Below are 18,721 nucleotides of genomic sequence, written 5' to 3'. Positions count from 1 at the left end.
TGTGGTTTCGGTGCATTACACATAACAGCTAGAGACTGAGTGTGAACGAATGTGGGCTTTGTTGTATTTTCCTGGCACTACCTCACGCCCATGCAGGGAGGAGGGTGCCATTTCATGTGTGGTGGGTTGTCGATGGGAATGGCCAAGGGCAGTAAGTATGAATATGTATATGTTTATGTATGTATTTGTCTCTGTATGTATATGTATGTACACATTGAAATGTATAGGTATAAATATGTGTGTTTGTGGGTGTGTATGTATATACATGAGTATGTGGGTGGATTAGGCCATTCTTTTGTCTGTTTCTTTGTGCTACCTCGATAACGCGGAAGACAACAACAAAGTATGATAAATGTAAATAAATATGTCGAAATGTATATGAATGTATATATGTGTGGGTGGGCATTTATGTATATACATAAGTATGTGGGTGGTTTAGGTCATTCCTCATCTCTTTCCTTGCAATACCTCACTATTTCATATTTGGCAGGGTGGCGACAGGAAGGGATGAAGGCAGCAAGTATGAATATGTATATGTGTATATATCTGTTTTTGGTTTTCCGGGGGGAGGAGCGGAGGGGGGGGGGGGGGATGGAGATGTTCCCTCTGAGGCTGAGTCCTCTGTTCTTGATGCTACCTTGCTGATGTGGGAGGTGGCGAATGTGTGTGAAGGGGAAGAGAAAAAAAAAGAATATATATAGAAGAGAGAGGCATTTGGACGATTTTTGCAGGGAAAAAATGCAATTGAGTGGAAGATGTATAAAAGAAAGAGACAGGAGGTCAAGAGAAAGGTGCAAGAGGTGAAAAAGAGGGCAAATGAGAGTTGGGGTGAGAGAGTATCATTAAATTTTAGGGAGAATAAAAAGATGTTTCTATTCCCTGGGGATAGGGGAGAAAGAATGCTTCCCACGTATTCCCTGCGTGTCGTAGAAGGCGACTAAAAGGGAAGGGAGTGGGGGGCTGGAAATCCTCCCCTCTCGTTTTTTTTTTTTTTTTTTTTCCCAAAAGAAGGAACAGAGAAGAGGTCCAGGTGAGGATATTCCCTCAAAGGCCCAGTCCTCTGTTCTTAACACTACCTCGCTATCGCGGGAAATAGCGAATAGTATGAAAAAAAAAAAAAAAAGATGTTCTGGAAGGAGGTAAATAAAGTGCGTAAGACAAGGGAGCAAATGGGAACTTTAGTGAAGGGCGCAAATGGGGAGGTGATAACAAATAGTGGTGATGTGAGAAGGAGATGGAGTGAGTATTTTGAAGGTTTGTTGAATGTGTTTGATGATAGAGTGGCAGATATAGGGCGTTTTGGTCAAGGTGGTGTGCAAAGTGAGAGGGTTAGGGAAAATGATTTGCTAAACACAGAAGAGGTAGTAAAAGCTTTGCGGAAGATGAAAGCCAGCAAGGTAGCAGGTTTGGATGGTATTGCAGTGGAATTTATTAAAAAAGGGGGTGACTGTATTGTTGACTGGTTGGTAAGGTTATTTAAGGTTATGTATGACTCATGGTGAGGTGCCTGAGGATTGGCGGAATGCGTGCATAGTGCCATTGTACAAAGGCAAAGGGGATTAGAGTGAGTGCTCAAATTACAGAGGTATAAGTTTGTTGAGTATTCCTGGTAAATTATATGGGAGGGTATTGATTGAGAGGGTGAAGGCATGTACAGAGCATCAGATTGGGGAAGAGCAGTGTGGTTTCAGAAGTGGTAGAGGATGTGTGGATCAGGTGTTTGCTTTGAAGAATGTATGTGAGAAATACTTAGAAAAGCAAATGGATTTGTATGTAGCATTTATGGATCTGGAGAAGGCATATGATAGAGTTGATAGAGATGCTCTGTGGAAGGTATTAAGAATATATGGTGTGGGAGGCAAGTTGTTAGAAGCAGTGAAAAGTTTTTATCGAGGATGTAAGGCATGTGTACGTGTAGGAAGAGAGGAAAGTGATTGGTTCTCAGTGAATGTAGGTTTGCGGCAGGGGTGTGTGATGTCTCCATGGTTGTTTAATTTGTTTATGGATGGGGTTGTTAGGGAGGTGAATGCAAGAGTTTTGGAAAGAGGGGCAAGTATGAAGTCTGTTGGGGATGAGAGAGCTTGGGAAGTGAGTCAGCTGTTGTTCGCTGATGATACAGCGCTTGTGGCTGATTCATGTGAGAAACTGCAGAAGCTGGTGACTGAGTTTGGTAAAGTGTGTGAAAGAAGAAAGTTAAGAGTAAATGTGAATAAGAGCAAGGTTATTAGGTACAGTAGGGTTGAGGGTCAAGTCAATTGGGAGGTAAGTTTGAATGGAGAAAAACTGGAGGAAGTAGTGTTTTAGATATCTGGGAGTGGATCTGGCAGCGGATGGAACCATGGAAGCGGAAGTGGATCATAGGGTGGGGGAGGGGGCGAAAATCCTGGGAGCCTTGAAGAATGTGTGGAAGTCGAGAACATTATCTCGGAAAGCAAAAATGGGTATGTTTGAAGGAATAGTGGTTCCAACAATGTTATATGGTTGCGAGGCGTGGGCTATGGATAGAGTTGTGCGCAGGAGGGTGGATGTGCTGGAAATGAGATGTTTGAGGACAATGTGTGGTGTGAGGTGGTTTGATCGAGTAAGTAACGTAAGGGTAAGAGAGATGTGTGGAAATAAAAAGAGCGTGGTTGAGAGAGCAGAAGAGGGTGTTTTGAAATGGTTTGGTCACATGGAGAGAATGAGTGAGGAAAGATTGACCAAGAGGATATATGTGTCGGAGGTGGAGGGAACGAGGAGAAGTGGGAGACCAAATTGGAGGTGGAAAGATGGAGTGAAAAAGATTTTTAGTGATCGGGGCCTGAACATGCAGGAGGGTGAAAGGAGGGTAAGGAATAGAGTGAATTGGATCGATGTGGTATACCGGGGTTGACATGCTGTCAGTGGATTGAATCAGGGCATGTGAAGCGTCTGGGGTAAACCATGGAAAGCTGTGGAGGTATGTATATTTGCGTGTGTGGACGTGTATGTATATACATGTGTATGGGGGGGGTTGGGCCATTTCTTTCGTCTGTTTTCTTGCGCTACCTTGCAAACGCGGGAGACAGCGACAAAGCAAAAAAAAAAAAAAGTATATATCTGTGTGTGTATATGTATGTAAACTTTGAAATGTATATGCATGTATATATGTGTGTGTGGGCGTTTATGTATATACATTTATATATGTTGGGTTGGGCCATTCCTCGTCTGTTTCCTTGCACTACATCTCTAACATTTGAGATGTCTATTAAGTATAATAAACTGATAAATATGCTTTACTGAGAGTTAGTTGTACTTTTAATGGTACTTCCAAACTAAATGTCACAATTTTTTCAGAGGCAGTTAAAAAATGTCACCAACAACATAACTAATAAAGAAATGCAGAACAAAAATAAGGGGATGAAAAAACACCTGCAAGTTAATTCATCTGAAATATACAACACCCCTGAAAAGTGGATGGGAAATGCTTCAAGGTATGTGCCTTAATCATAATGTTTTAGACTTTTTTTTAGGGTTCTGGTAGTACAAAAGAAAATTACAGCAAAAAAGTTTTGTTTTAGCTACCCACTACCATAGCCCTAAAGCCTACAGATTTCTTTGTAACATTTTTGCTTTGACTTTTGTGGGTACATTGCAAATTTGGTTTTGCAGAATTTATATGAATGTATCTTGGATTACCTACACACTAAGTATGTTGAAAGATAAAGCTGGGAAGATCAGGACAGAGGAAAAATTTTGTGGCATTATTTCTTGATGGGATGAGTCTTGTGGAATATGAATTTTATAATGAGAGAAGAGATTCTATCATTGGGAGGGAAGATTATAGAGAACATGGGATTTCAGACAATCTAGCAAATAATGCATTAGTATTCATAGTCAAGGAACTAATTAAAAGTGGAAACATGTATTGTTGTTGGAACCACTATTCCTTCAAACATACCCATTTTTGCTTTCCGAGATAATGTTCTCGACTTCCACACATTCTTCAAGGCTCCCAGGATTTTCGCCCCCTCCCCACCCTATGATTCACTTCCGCTTCCATGGCTCCATCCGCTGCCAGATCCACTTCCAGATATCTAAAACACTTTACTTCCTCTAGCTTTTCTCCATTCAAACTTACATCCCAATTGACTTGTCCCTCAACCCTACTGTACCTAATAGCCTTGCTCTTATTCACATTTACTTTCAGCTTTCTTGTTTCACACACTTTACCAAACTCAGTCACCAGCTTCTGCAACTTCTCACTCGAATCAGCCACCAGCGCTGTAAAAATGTATAGGTATGTATATGTGTGGGTGTGTATGTATTTACATGTGTATGTGGGTGGGTTGGGCTATTCTTTTGTCTGATTCCTTTCGCTACCTCGCTGACACAGGAGACAGTAATCAAGTGTAATAATGTGAAACTTTAGCAAAAAAATTTTTATTTTATGAGGAATAATGATTTTATTAGTAGAATTACCTTTGTGTCAAAATGTCTAAATTTAAGATACAATAAAGGGATTCGGTAAATAACATTTCTGTCTTGTTTATCAAAAACTTGTCTTCGTGAAAATTTACATAAAGTGTATCTTGCCCAGTGATGTTTACATTTAACGGCCGAGGTAGTATGACCGTGCTAAAGTAGCATACTAATTTGTCCCTTAATTGGGGACCGGTATGAATGGCTGAACAAGAGATTAACTGTCTGTATTGTAAACTTTTAAACTTATGTTTGAGTGAAATGGCTTAATGAGATTGGGACGATAAGACCCTATAAGTCTTTATAGTTTGGTTAGTAAATTTTAAAGATTAGTTATATGTTTGGTGTTATTGAACTGAAATAATTTGTTGGGCAACAGGAGTATGATAAGCAACTGCTCTGTTTATAAAATTCATTACTTTTATATTGAAGCATATAAGGATCCTCTATTGGAGAAACCAGATTAACTTACTTTAGGGATAACAGCGTAATCTTTTTTGAGAGTCCATATTGAAAAAATGGTTTGCGACCTCGATGTTGAAGTAAAGATCCTTAATGGTGTAGTGGATGCTAAAGGAGGTCTGTTCAACCTTTAAATCTTTACATGATTTGAATTCCAACCGGTGTGAACCAGGTCGATTTCTTTCTTTGTTTATTTATTTTACTTTGTCGCTGTCTCCCGCGTTAGCGAGTTAGCACAAGGAAACAGATGAAAGAATGGCCCAACCCACCCTATTACACATGTATATACATACGCGTCCACTCACACAAATATACTTACCTATACATGTCAACGTATACATGTATACATATATAAACACACAGACATATACATATATACACATGTATATAATTCATACTATCTGCCTTTATTCATTCCCATTGCCACCCCGCCACACATGAAATAACAACCCCCTCCCCCCCGCATATGTGCGAGGTAGCGCTAGGAAAGGACATCAAAGGCCGCATTTATTCACACTCAGTCTCTAGCTGTTGTGTATAATGCACCGAAACATAGCTCCCTTTCCACATCCAGGCCCCACAGAACTTTCCATGGTTTACCCCAGATGCTTCACATTCCCTGGTTCAATTCAGTGACAGCACGTCGACCTCAGTATACCGCATCGTTCCAATTCACTCTATTCCTTGCACACCTTTCACCCTCCTGCATGTTCAGGCCCCGATCACTCAAAATCTTTTTCACTCCATCTTTCCACCTCCAATTTGGTCTCCCACTTCTTGTTCCCTCCACCTCTGACACATATATCCTCTTGGTCAATCTTTCCTCACTCATTCTATCCATGTGACCAAACCATTTCAATACATCCTCTTCTGCTTTCTCAACCACACTCTTTTTATTACCACCCATCTCTCTTACCCTATTGTTACTTACTCGGTCAAACCACCGCACACCAGATATTGTCCTCAAACATCTCATTTCCAGCACATCCACCCTCCTCCGCACAGCTCTATCTATAGCCCACACCATTTCAATACATCCTCTTCTGCTTTCTCAACCACACTCTTTTTATTACCACCCATCTCTCTTACCCTATTATTACTTACTCGGTCAAACCACCGCACACCAGATATTGTCCTCAAACATCTCATTTCCAGCACATCCACCGTCCTCCGCACAGCTCTATCTATAGCCCACACCTCGCAACCATATAACATTGTTGGAACCACTATTCCTTCAAACATACCCATTTTTGCTTTCCGAGATAATGTTCTGGACTTCACACATTCTTCAACGCTCCCAGAACTTTTGCCCCCACTCTCACCCTATGATTCACTTCCGGGTAGGTTTCTATCCCCCATAAAAAAAGAATTCCTTTAGTATGAAAGGATTTAAGGATTAGAATTGTTTTCTGCTATGGAATATTACTTTGGCAGTATTTATGTATTAGATTTAGGATCTAATTATATAGAATCTCATGTCAATATGCTAAGTTGTTCTTTGTGGGGTACAGGTTGATTATTTTTATTATTTCTGCTTTAAGATATTTATTAGTTATTATTTGTGTACTAATCGCTGTAGCATTTGTAACTTTGTTAGAGCAAAAAGTTTTAGGATATGTGAAAATTGGTAAAGGTCTCACTAATGTAGGGATTGCTGGAATTTTGCAACCTTTCTCTGATGCTGTGAAGTTATTTTCTAAGGAACAAACCTTTCTATTAAGATATTTCTTTTTGATGGAGATATTTAATTCAGGGCTTTTTAGATTATATAGAGAAGGTTTGATTTTTGTGACTTATTTTGCCTTTAAGGGGAGTATGGTTGGCATCATGTTTAGCTGAAACTAATCGAACTCTTTTTGATTTTGCTAAGGGGGAATCTGAATTGGTTTCTGGATTCAATACTGAACATAAGGGAGGTGGATTTGCTTTAATTTTTATGTCAGGATATAGGAGAATTTTGTTTAAAAGTATGCTTTTTAGGATTATCTTTTTAGGAGGAAATCTTTTTAGTTTCCGTTTTTTATGTGATGTTAGTGGGTATAGCTTTTGTTTTTATTTGAGTCCGCAGAACAGTGCCTTGTTTTCATTATGATAAACTTATGTATTTGGCTTAAAAGAGTTTCCTTCCAGTTTCGTTAGATTATTTTATTTTTTCATGGAATTTAAAAGTTATTGTCTGTTTTTTATTTGATTAGTAAGTAATGAAAGGGCAAGAGAGATTTGTGGTAATAAAAAGAGTGTGGTTGAGAGAACACAAGAGGGTGTTTTGAAATGGTTTGGTCACACGGAGAGAATGAGTGAGGAGAGATTGACCAAGAGGATATATGTGTCAGAGGTAGAGGGAACGAGGAGAAGTGTGAGACCAAATTGGAGGTGGAAAGATGGAGTGAAAAAGATTTTGAGTGATCGGGGCCTGAACATACAGGAGGGTGAAAGGCGTGCAAGGAATAGAGTAAATTGGAATGATGCGGTATAATGGGGTCAACGTGCTGTCGATGGATTGAACCAGGGCATGTGAAGCATCTGGGGTAAACCGTGGAAGGTTTTGTGGGGCCTGGATGTGAAAAAGGAGCTGTGGTTTTGGTGCATTATACATGACAGCTAGAGGATGAGTGTGAAGGAATGGGGCTTTTGTTGTCTTTTCTTAGCGCTACCTCGCACACATGTGGGGGGAGGCGTTTGTCATTTCATGTTTGGCTGGGTGGCACGGAATGAATAAAGGCAGACAGTATGAATTATGTATATGAATATATATGTATATGCCTGTGTGTATGTATATATGTATACGTTGAGATATATAGGTATGTATATGATTCATGTTGAGGTGCCTGAGGATTGGTGGTATGCTTGCATCGTGCCATTGTACAAAGGCAAAGGGGATAAAAGTGAGTGCTCAAAGTACAGAGGTATAAGTTTGTTGAGTATTTCCGGTGAATTATATGGGAGGGTATTGATTGAGAAGGTGAAGGCATGTACGGAGCATCAGATTGGGGAAGAGCAGTGTGGTTTCAAAAGTGGTAGAGGATGTGTGGATCAGGTGTTTCCTTTGAAAAATGTACGTCAGAAATACTTAGAAAAGCAAATGGATCTGTATGTAGCATTTATGGATCTGGAGAAGGCATATGATAGAGTTGATAGAGGTTCTCTGTAGAAGGTATTAAGAATATATGGTGTGGGAGGCAAGTTTTTAGAAGCAGTGAAAAGTTTTTATTGAGGATGTAAGGCATGTGTACGTGTAGGAAGAGCGGAAAGTGATTGGTTCTCAGTGAATGTAGGTTTGCAACAGGGGTGTGTGATGTCTCCATGGTTGTTTAATTTGTTTATGTATGGGGTAGTTAGGGAGGTGAATGCAAGAGTTTTGGAAAGAGGGGCAAGTATGCAGTCTGTTGTGGATGAGAGAGCTTGGGAAGTGAGTCAGTTGTTGTTTGCTGATGATACAGCGCTGGTGGCTGATTCATGTGAGAAACTGCAGAAGCTGGTGACTGAGTTTGGTAAAGTGTGTGAAAGAAGAAAGTTAAGAGTAAATGTGAATAAGAGCAAGGTTATTAGGTACAGTAGGGTTGAGGGTCAAGTTAATTGGGAGGTAAGTTTGAATGGAGAAAAACTGTAGGAAGTGAAGTGTTTTAGATATCTGGGAGTGGATTTGGCAGCGGATGGAACCATGGAAGCAGAAGTCAATCATAGCGTGGGGAAGGGGGCGAAAATTCTTGGAGCGTTGAAGAATGTGTGGGAGTTGAAAACATTATCTCGGAAAGCAAAAATGGGTAAGTTTGAAGGAATAGTGGTTCCAACAATGTTATATGGTTGCGAAGCGTGGGCTATGGATAGAGTTGTGCACAGGAGGGTGGATCTGCTGGAAATGAGATGTTTGAGGACAATATGTGGTGTGAGGTGGTTTGATCGAGTAAGTAATAATAGGGTAAGAGAGATGTGGGGTAATAAAAAGAGTGTGGTTGAGAGAGCAGAAGAGGGTGTTTTGAAATGGTTTGATCACATGGAGAGAATGAGTGAGGAAAGATCGACCAAGAGGATATATGTGTCAGAGGTGGTGTGAACGAGGAGAAGTGGGAGACCAAATTGGAGGTGGAAAGATGGAGTGAAAAAGATTTTGAGTGATCAGGGCCTGAACATGCAGGAGGATGAAAGGCGTGTAAGGAATAGAGTGAATTGGAACGTCATGGTATACCAGGGTTGACATGCTGTCAATGGATTAAACCAGGGCATGTGAAGCGCCTGGGGTAAACCATGGAAAGTTGTGTGGGGCCTGGATGTGGAAAGGGAGCTGTGGTTTCAGTGCATTATTACATGACAGCTAGAGACTGAGTGAACAAATGTGGCCTTTGTTGTCTTTTCCTAGCGCTACCTCGCACACATGAGGGGGGAGGGGGTTGTTATTCCATGTGTGGCGTGGTGGCCATGGGAATGAATAAAGGCAGACAGTATGAATTATGTACATTTGTATATATGTATATGTCTGTGTGTGTATATATATGTATACATTGTGATGTATAGATATATATATTTGCTTGTGTGGACGTGTATGTATGTACATGTGTATGTGGGTGGGTTGGGCCATTCTTTCGTCTGTTTCCTTGCGCTAACTAGCTAACGCGGGAGACAGCTACAAAGCAAAATGAATGAATAGATAGAATTAAATCTCTGATTAGTCATACTTCGATGAACAAGAAAGATCTATAATTAATATCTCATCTAATATGTATACAATGACAAATTTAGAAAAAGCATGCTCCGTTAGTGTGTATTGTACGATGTAGTCATCAATAGTTTATGTCATGACAAATGTGAGCTACACTAGAAAAATCTTCTTTGTAGTGTGGAGCTAAAAGGAGTCCTGTTAGAATTTGAACAGATTGGCATAATCCTAAAAGAGAAGAGAAGTTTCAAAATATTGAAATGTTTCTTGGAATAGGTATATCTACTATGGCTCCATTTATGATTTTATACAAAGGATGCATTTTTTGGATTGGTTGTGTTATTCATTTTGGTAGATGTAAGGCTCCTAGGAATGCTTATTTGACTACTACAATAAGTGTAAAAAGTGAATGAAAAATTACAACAATAGTTATGGAAAATTTTGTATTGCTTGGATGTGGAAAGTGAGCTGCGGTTTCGGTGCATTATCCATGACAGCTAGAGACTGAGTGTGAACGAATGTGGCCTTTGTTGTCTTTTCCTAGCACTATGTCATGTGTGTGCGGGTGGAGGGGGGTGTCTTTCACATGTGGCGGGGTGGTGACGGGAATGAATAAAGGTAGCAAGTGTGAGTTATGTTTTTTTTTTTTTGTCGCTGTCTCCCGCGTTTGCAAGGTAGCGCAAGGAAACAGACGAAAGAAATGGCCCAACCCACCCCCATACACATGTATATACATACGTCCACACACGCAAATATACATACCTACACAGCTTTCCATGGTTTACCCCAGACACTTCACATGCCCTGATTCAATCCACTGACAGCACGTCAACCCCGGTATACCACATCGATCCAATTCACTCTATTCCTTGCCCTCCTTTCACCCTCCTGCATGTTCAGGCCCCGATCACACAAAATCTTTTTCACTCCATCTTTCCACCTACAATTTGGTCTCCCACTTCTCCTCGTTCCCTCCACCTCCGACACATATATCCTCTTGGTCAATCTTTCCTCACTCATTCTCTCCATGTGCCCAAACCATTTCAAAACACCCTCTTCTGCTCTCTCAACCATGCTCTTTTTATTTCCACACATCTCTCTTACCCTTACGTTACTTACTCGATCAAACCACCTCACACCACACATTGTCCTCAAACATCTCATATCCAGCACATCCACCCTACTGCGCACAACTCTATCCATAGCCCACGCCTCGCAACCATACAACATTGTTGGAACCATTATTCCTTCAAACATACCCATTTTTGCTTTCCGAGATAATGTTCTCGACTTCCACACATTCTTCAAGGCTCCCAAAATTTTCGCCCCCTCCCCCACCCTATGATCCACTTCTGCTTCCATGGTTCCATCCTCTGCCAGATCTACTCCCAGATATCTAAAACACTTTACTTCCTCCAGTTTTTCTCCATTCAAACTTACCTCCCAATTGACTTGACCCTCAACCCTACTGTACCTAATAACCTTGCTCTTATTCACATTTACTATTAACTTTCTTCTTTCACACACTTTACCAAACTCAGTCACCAGCTTCTGCAGTTTCTCACATGAATCAGCCACCAGCGCTGTATCATCAGCGAACAACAACTGACTCACTTCCCAAGCTCTCTCATCCACAACAGACTTCATACTTGCCCCTCTTCCCAAAACTCTTGCATTCACCTCCCTAACAACCCCATCCATAAACAAATCAAACAACCATGGAGACATCACACACCCCTGCCGCAAACCTACATTCACTGAGAACCAATCACTTTCCTCTCTTCCTACACGTACACATGCCTTACATCCTCGATAAAAACTTTTCACTGCTTCTAACAACTTGCCTCCCACACCATATATTCTTAATACCTTCCACAGAGCATCTCTATCAACTCTATTATATGCCTTTTCCAGATCCATAAATGCTACATACAAATCCATTTGCTTTTCTAAGTATTTCTCACATACATTCTTCAAAGCAAACACCTGATCCACACATCCTCTACCACTTCTGAAACCACACTGCTCTTCCCCAATCTGATGCTCTGTACATGCCTTCACCCTCTCAATCAATACCGTCCCATATAATTTCCCAGGAATACTCAACAAACTTATACCTCTGTAATTTGAGCACTCACTCTTATCCCCTTTGCCTTTGTACAATGGCACTATGCACGCATTCCGCCAATCCTCAGGCACCTCACCATGAATCATACATACATTAAATAACCTTACCAACCAGTCAATAATACAGTCACCCCCTTTTTTAATAAATTCCACTGCAATACCATCCAAACCTGCTGCCTTGCCGGCTTTCATCTTCCACAAAGCTTTTACTACCTCTTTTATCTGTTTACCAAGATATTCTCCCTGGCCCCTTCACTTTGCACACCACCCTGAAGAAAAATATCCTATATCTTCCACTGTATCATCAAATACATTCAACAAACCTTGAAAATACTCACTCCATCTCCTTCTAATTTCATCACTACTTGTTGTTACCTCCCCATTTTCCCCCTTCACCGATTTTTCCATTTGTTTTCTTGTCTTACTTTATTTACCTCATTCCAAAAGATCTTTTTATACTCCCTAAAATTTGATGATGCTCTCTCGCCCCAACTCTCATTTGCCCTCTTTTTCACCTTTTGCACCTTTCTCTTGACCTCCTGCCGCTTTCTTTTATACCTTTCCCAGTCATTAGCAGTACTTCCCTGTTAAAATCATCCAAACGCCTCTTTCTTCCCTTACACTAGCAATCTTACTTCTTCATCCCACCACTTACTACCCTTTCTATTAGGTTCAGTAGGATTAAGGGACAAGTTAATTAGGAGGTATGTTTGAATGGAGAAAAACTGGAGGAAGTGAAGTGTTTTAGATATCTGGGAGTGGATTTAGCAGGGGATGGAACCATGGAAACAGAAGTGAGTCACACAGTTGGGGAGGGGGTGAAGGCTCTGGTAGTATTGAAGAATGTGCGGAAAGTGAGAACGTCATCTTGGAGCAAAAATGGTTATGTATGAAGGAATAGTGGTTCCATCAATGTTATATGGTTTCGAGGCATGGGCTGTACGGAGGAGGGTGAATTTGTTGGAAATGAATTATTTGAGGACAGCATATGGTGTGAGGTGTTTTGATCAAGTAAGTAATGAAAGGGTAAGAGAGATCTGTGATGATAAAAAGAGTTTGGCTGAGAGAACACGATAGTGTATATTGAAATGGTTTGGACACACACAGAGAATGAGTGAGGAAAGATTGACAAAGAGGATACATTTGTTAGAGGTGGAGGGAAGAAGAAATGGGAGAGCAAGTTTGAGTTGGAGAGTGTAAAAGATTTTACGTGATCGGGGCCTGAACATACAGGAGAGTAAAAGGTGTGTAAGGAATAGAGTGAATTGGAACGATGTGATATACCAGGGTCAACGTTCTGTCAGGGGATTGAAACAGAGGATATGAAGTGTTTAGGGTAAACCTTGGAAAGTTTTGTTGGGCCTGGACGTGGAAAGGGAGTTGCGGTTTGAGTGCATTACACATGACAGGTAGAGACTGAGTGTGAATGAATGTGGCCTTTTTTTCTTTTCCTGGCACAACCTCCCTGGGGAGGGATGCTATTTCATGTGTGGCAGGGTGGGCATGGGAATGGATGAAGGCAGCAAGTATGAATATGTACATGTGTATGAATATGAAAGTGTATGTATATGTATGTATACATTGATATGATGGTAGATGATAGAGCGGCAGATATAAAGCGTTTTGGTGGAGGTGGTGGAGAGGGTGAGGGAGAATGGTTTAGTAAACAGAAAAGAGGTAGTGAAAGCTTTGTGGATGACGAAAGCCGGCAAGGCGGTGGGTTTGGGTGGTATTGCAATGGAATTTATAAAAAAAGGGTGTGATTTGTTGACTGGTTGGTGAGGATATTCAATGTATGTATGGCTCATGGTGAAGTACCTGTGGATTGGTAGAATGCATGCATAGTGCCAACGTACAAAGGCAAGGGGGATAAAGGTGAGTGTTCAAATCACAGAGATATAAGTTTGTTGAGTATTCCTAGGAAATTATAGAGGAGGGTATTGATTGAGAGGGGTGAAGGCATGTACAGAGCATCAGATTGGGGAAGAGCAGTGTGGTTTCAGAAGAGGCAGAGGATGTGTGGATGAGGTGTTTGCTTTGAAGAATGTATGTGAGAAATAATTAGAAATACAAATGGATTTGTATTTGGGAGCCTTGAAAAATGTGTGGAAGTCGAGAACATTATCTCGGAAAGCAAAAATGGGTATGTTTGAAGGAATAGTGGTTCCAACAATGTTGTATGGTTGCGAGGCGTGGGCTATGGATAGAGTTGTGCGCAGGAGGATGGAGGTGCTGGAAATGAGATGTTTGAGGAGAATGTGTGGTGTGAGGTGGTTTGATCGAGTAAGTATCGTAAGGGTAAGAGAGATGTGTGGAAATAAAAAGAGCGTGGTTGAGAGAGCAGAAGAGGGTGTTTTGAAATGGTTTGGGCACATGGAGAGAATGAGTGAGGAAAGATTGACCAAGAGGATATATGTGTCGGAGGTGGAGGGAACGAGGAGAAGAGGGAGACCAAATTGGAGGTGGAAAGATGGAGTGAAAAGGATTTTGTGTGATCGGGGCCTGAACATGCAGGAGGGTGAAAGGAGGGCAAGGAATAGAGTGAATTGGAGCGATGTGGTATACAGGGGTTGACGTGCTGTCAGTGGATTGAATCAAGGCATGTGAAGCGTCCGGGGTGGGCCATGGAAAGCTGTGTAGGTATGTATATTTGCGTGTGTGGACGTGTGTATGTACATGTGTATGGGGTGGGTTGGGCCATTTCTTTCGTCTGTTTCCTTGCGCTACCTCGCAACCGCGGGAGACAGCGACGAGGTATAAAAAAAAAAAAAAAAAATGGATTTGTATGTAGCATTTACGGATCTGGAGAAGACATATGATAGAGTTGATAGAGATGCTCTGTGGAAGGTATTAAGAGTATATGGTGTGGGAGTGAAGTTGCTAGAAACAGTGAAAAGTTTTTATTGACGATTTAAGGCATGTGTATGTGTAGGAAGAGAGGAAAGTGATTGGTTCCCAGTGAATGTCAGTTTGCGGCAGGGGTGCATGATGTTTCCATAGTTGTGTAATTTGTTTATGGATGGGGATGTTAGGGAGGTGAATGCAAGAGTTTGGGAGAGAGGTGCAAGTATGGAGTTATGCATTGTGTTGTGGATGAGAGGGCTTGGGAAGTGTTCGTTGTTGTTCACTGATGATACAGGGCTGGTGGCTGATTTGGGTGAAAAATTTCAGAAGCTGGTGACTGAGTTTGATAAAGTGTGTGAAAGAAGAAAGCTGAGTGTAATGTGAATAAGAGCAAGATTATTAGGTACAGTAGGGTTGAGGGACAGGTCAATTGGTAGGTAAGTTTGAATAGAGAAAAACTGGAGGAAGTGAAGTGTTTTAGATATCTGGGAATGGATATAACAGCGGAGGAACCATGGAAGCCGAAGTGAGTCACAGGGTGGAGGAGGGGGCGAAGGTTCTGGGAGTGTTGAAGCATGTGTGGAATGCGAGATCATTATCTCAGAAAGCAGAAATGTGTATGTTTGAAGTAATAGTGGTTCCAACATTGTTATATGGGTGCAAGGTGTGGGCTATAGATAGGGTTGTGCAGAGGAGGGTGGATGTGTTGGAAATGAGATGTTTGAGGACAATATGTGGTGTGAGGTGGTTTGATTAAGTAATGAAAGGGTAAGAGAGATGTGTGGTAATAAACAGAGTGTGGTTGAGACAGCAGAGGAGAGTGTATTGAAATGGTTTGGTCACATGGAGAGAATGAGTGAGGAAAGATTGACCAAGAGGATATATGTGTCAGAGGTGGAGGGAACGAGGAGAAGTGCGAGACCAAATTGGAGGTGGGAGGATGGAGTGAAAAAGATTTTGAGCAATCGGGGCCTGAACATGCAGGAGGGTGAAAGGCATGCAAGGAATAGAGTGAATTGGAACGATGTGATATACCGGGTTTGATGTGCTGTCAGTGGATTAAAGCTGAGCATGTGAAGCATCTGGGGTAAACCGTGAAAGTTCTGTAGGGTGTAGATGTGGAAAGGTGGCTGTGGTTTCGGTGCATTACACATAACAGCTAGAGACTGAGTGTGAACGAATGTGGGCTTTGTTGTATTTTCCTGGCACTACCTCACGCCCATGCAGGGAGGAGGGTGCCATTTCATGTGTGGTGGGTTGTCGATGGGAATGGCCAAGGGCAGTAAGTATGAATATGTATATGTTTATGTATGTATTTGTCTCTGTATGTATATGTATGTACACATTGAAATGTATAGGTATAAATATGTGTGTTTGTGGGTGTGTATGTATATACATGAGTATGTGGGTGGATTAGGCCATTCTTTTGTCTGTTTCTTTGTGCTACCTCAATAACGCGGAAGACAACAACAAAGTATGATAAATGTAAATAAATATGTCGAAATGTATATGAATGTATATATGTGTGGGTGGGCATTTATGTATATACATAAGTATGTGGGTGGTTTAGGTCATTCCTCATCTCTTTCCTTGCAATACCTCACTATTTCATATTTGGCAGGGTGGCGACAGGAAGGGATGAAGGCAGCAAGTATGAATATGTATATGTGTATATATCTGTTTTTGGTTTTCCGGGGGGAGGAGCGGAGGGGGGGGGGGGGGATGGAGATGTTCCCTCTGAGGCTGAGTCCTCTGTTCTTGATGCTACCTTGCTGATGTGGGAGGTGGCGAATGTGTGTGAAGGGGAAGAGAAAAAAAAAGAATATATATAGAAGAGAGAGGCATTTGGACGATTTTTGCAGGGAAAAAATGCAATTGAGTGGAAGATGTATAAAAGAAAGAGACAGGAGGTCAAGAGAAAGGTGCAAGAGGTGAAAAAGAGGGCAAATGAGAGTTGGGGTGAGAGAGTATCATTAAATTTTAGGGAGAATAAAAAGATGTTTCTATTCCCTGGGGATAGGGGAGAAAGAATGCTTCCCACGTATTCCCTGCGTGTCGTAGAAAGCGACTAAAAGGGAAGGGAGTGGGGGGCTGGAAATCCTCCCCTCTCGTTTTTTTTTTTTTTTTTTTCCCAAAAGAAGGAACAGAGAAGAGGTCCAGGTGAGGATATTCCCTCAAAGGCCCAGTCCTCTGTTCTTAACACTACCTCGCTATCGCGGGAAATAGCGAATAGTATGAAAAAAAAAAAAAAAGATGTTCTGGAAGGAGGTAAATAAAGTGCGTAAGACAAGGGAGCAAATGGGAACTTTAGTGAAGGGCGCAAATGGGGAGGTGATAACAAATAGTGGTGATGTGAGAAGGAGATGGAGTGAGTATTTTGAAGGTTTGTTGAATGTGTTTGATGATAGAGTGGCAGATATAGGGCGTTTTGGTCAAGGTGGTGTGCAAAGTGAGAGGGTTAGGGAAAATGATTTGCTAAACACAGAAGAGGTAGTAAAAGCTTTGCGGAAGATGAAAGCCAGCAAGGTAGCAGGTTTGGATGGTATTGCAGTGGAATTTATTAAAAAAGGGGATGACTGTATTGTTGACTGGTTGGTAAGGTTATTTAAGGTTATGTATGACTCATGGTGAGGTGCCTGAGGATTGGCGGAATGCGTGCATAGTGCCATTGTACAAAGGCAAAGGGGATTAGAGTGAGTGCTCAAATTACAGAGGTATAAGTTTGTTGAGTATTCCTGGTAAATTATATGGGAGGGTATTGATTGAGAGGGTGAAGGCATGTACAGAGCATCAGATTGGGGAAGAGCAGTGTGGTTTCAGAAGTGGTAGAGGATGTGTGGATCAGGTGTTTGCTTTGAAGAATGTATGTGAGAAATACTTAGAAAAGCAAATGGATTTGTATGTAGCATTTATGGATCTGGAGAAGGCATATGATAGAGTTGATAGAGATGCTCTGTGGAAGGTATTAAGAATATATGGTGTGGGAGGCAAGTTGTTAGAAGCAGTGAAAAGTTTTTATCGAGGATGTAAGGCATGTGTACGTGTAGGAAGAGAGGAAAGTGATTGGTTCTCAGTGAATGTAGGTTTGCGGCAGGGGTGTGTGATGTCTCCATGGTTGTTTAATTTGTTTATGGATGGGGTTGTTAGGGAGGTGAATGCAAGAGTTTTGGAAAGAGGGGCAAGTATGAAGTCTGTTGGGGATGAGAGAGCTTGGGAAGTGAGTCAGCTGTTGTTCGCTGATGATACAGCGCTTGTGGCTGATTCATGTGAGAAACTGCAGAAGCTGGTGACTGAGTTTGGTAAAGTGTGTGAAAGAAGAAAGTTAAGAGTAAATGTGAATAAGAGCAAGGTTATTAGGTACAGTAGGGTTGAGGGTCAAGTCAATTGGGAGGTAAGTTTGAATGGAGAAAAACTGGAGGAAGTAGTGTTTTAGATATCTGGGAGTGGATCTGGCAGCGGATGGAACCATGGAAGCGGAAGTGGATCATAGGGTGGGGGAGGGGGCGAAAATCCTGGGAGCCTTGAAGAATGTGTGGAAGTCGAGAACATTATCTCGGAAAGCAAAAATGGGTATGTTTGAAGGAATAGTGGTTCCAACAATGTTATATGGTTGCGAGGCGTGGGCTATGGATAGAGTTGTGCGCAGGAGGGTGGATGTGCTGGAAATGAGATGTTTGAGGACAATGTGTGGTGTGAGGTGGTTTGATCGAGTAAGTAACGTAAGGGTAAGAGAGATGTGTGGAAATAAAAAGAGCGTGGTTGAGAGAGCAGAAGAGGGTGTTTTGAAATGGTTTGGTCACATGGAGAGAATGAGTGAGGAAAGATTGACCAAGAGGATATATGTGTCGGAGGTGGAGGGAACGAGGAGAAGTGGGAGACCAAATTGGAGGTGGAAAGATGGAGTGAAAAAGATTTTTAGTGATCGGGGCCTGAATATGCAGGAGGGTGAAAGGAGGGTAAGGAATAGAGTGAATTGGATCGATGTGGTATACCGGGGTTGACATGCTGTCAGTGGATTGAATCAGGGCATGTGAAGCGTCTGGGGTAAACCATGGAAAGCTGTGGAGGTATGTATATTTGCGTGTGTGGACGTGTATGTATATACATGTGTATGGGGGGGGTTGGGCCATTTCTTTCGTCTGTTTTCTTGCGCTACCTTGCAAACGCGGGAGACAGCGACAAAGCAAAAAAAAA

General features: G+C 41.6%; 1 long non-coding RNA gene across 1 annotated transcript in view; it reads left to right on the top strand.

The window, feature by feature from the left end:
- The window catches only part of LOC139765368 (uncharacterized), a 159,704-nt gene extending 155,746 nt beyond the window's left edge, over window positions 1–3,958 (top strand). Inside the window, exon 3 of the long non-coding RNA XR_011716656.1 lies at window positions 3,316–3,958. This is a non-coding gene — a long non-coding RNA (uncharacterized lncRNA). The remainder of the gene's footprint in view (window positions 1–3,315) is intronic.
- The last annotated feature ends 14,763 nt before the right edge of the window (window positions 3,959–18,721 follow it).

Source organism: Panulirus ornatus, chromosome 54 (assembly GCF_036320965.1).
Source record: "Panulirus ornatus isolate Po-2019 chromosome 54, ASM3632096v1, whole genome shotgun sequence".
Lineage (NCBI taxonomy): Eukaryota > Metazoa > Arthropoda > Malacostraca > Decapoda > Palinuridae > Panulirus > Panulirus ornatus.
This window is presented reverse-complemented; position numbering and strand designations above follow the sequence as displayed.